We start from the raw sequence: 985 nt of genomic DNA on the forward strand, positions 1-985 counted from the left end.
ACTGTGTAGGGAGGCTGTGGAATCTTCATCGGAGACGTTTAAGAGCAGGTTCTCTGGGATGATCTGCTTGGTTCTGCCATGAAGGTAGGGGATTAGACTTTACCTTTCAAGGTCCCTTCCCATTTCACTATTCTGATTCAGGATGCCTATTTCTTCCGCCATATTGAGCCTCACCACCTGCACCCCAGTCTTTACCCTGCTCTGGGTAAAGGCTTCAGCTTCATCTGGGTCACCTGCAGTCTTATTTTCCCCCTGCTCCCAGAGCCCTGCAGTGAGCGATTGTGCATCCATATCTCTCCTCTCTCTTCTCTTCACCCCGCCCGCCCCCCACCCCCCCAAGGTTGCCTGCAGCCAGATTGCCCCGATTCTGGGTTCTTCTGCACTTAGATCCTTCCAGGCTAAGCCTGCTTTCCCCACACCTGGATTAGGGTTGGGTACGCATGCAAGACTCCTGTGTCTGCCTGTAAGGGCAGTTCCCCAGATTGTTTCTGGGGCAGATCCAGCCATGTACACTCTCCAGTTCTGGTGCAGCTGTGGTGGAGTGCATGTCTGAAGTGGTGGGGGAGCTGCAGGATGATCTCCCAGCTCCATGCAGCCAGTGGCCTGTGCTTCCCAGTGTCTTGCCTGCATATTACTGGCAAAATATCCAGCAGACCAGGCTTTTGTTTTGGACTCTGGGGCAGAGCAGCTGGGGTGCTGCCGGGTTGGTCCAGTAGTGCCCAGAGCGGGCGCTGCAGGACCAATACTGGACCAACCCGGCAGCACCCCAGCTGCTCTGCCCCAGGTCCTGATTCAGCCACTGCTGGTCAGTTTCAGCAGCGGCTGAATCAGGACGCCTGGGGCAGAGCAGATGGGGTGCTGCTGGGTTGCTCCAGTAGCGCCGAGGAGCGGCGCTACTGGAGCAACCCAGCAGCACCCCAGCTGCTCTGCCCCAGGCGTCCCCAAGTCAGCTTCTGCTGAAACTGACCAGCGCTGACTACAGGAA

This window comes from Pelodiscus sinensis, chromosome 2 (assembly GCF_049634645.1).
Source record: "Pelodiscus sinensis isolate JC-2024 chromosome 2, ASM4963464v1, whole genome shotgun sequence".
In the NCBI taxonomy this organism is placed as follows: Eukaryota; Metazoa; Chordata; order Testudines; family Trionychidae; genus Pelodiscus; species Pelodiscus sinensis.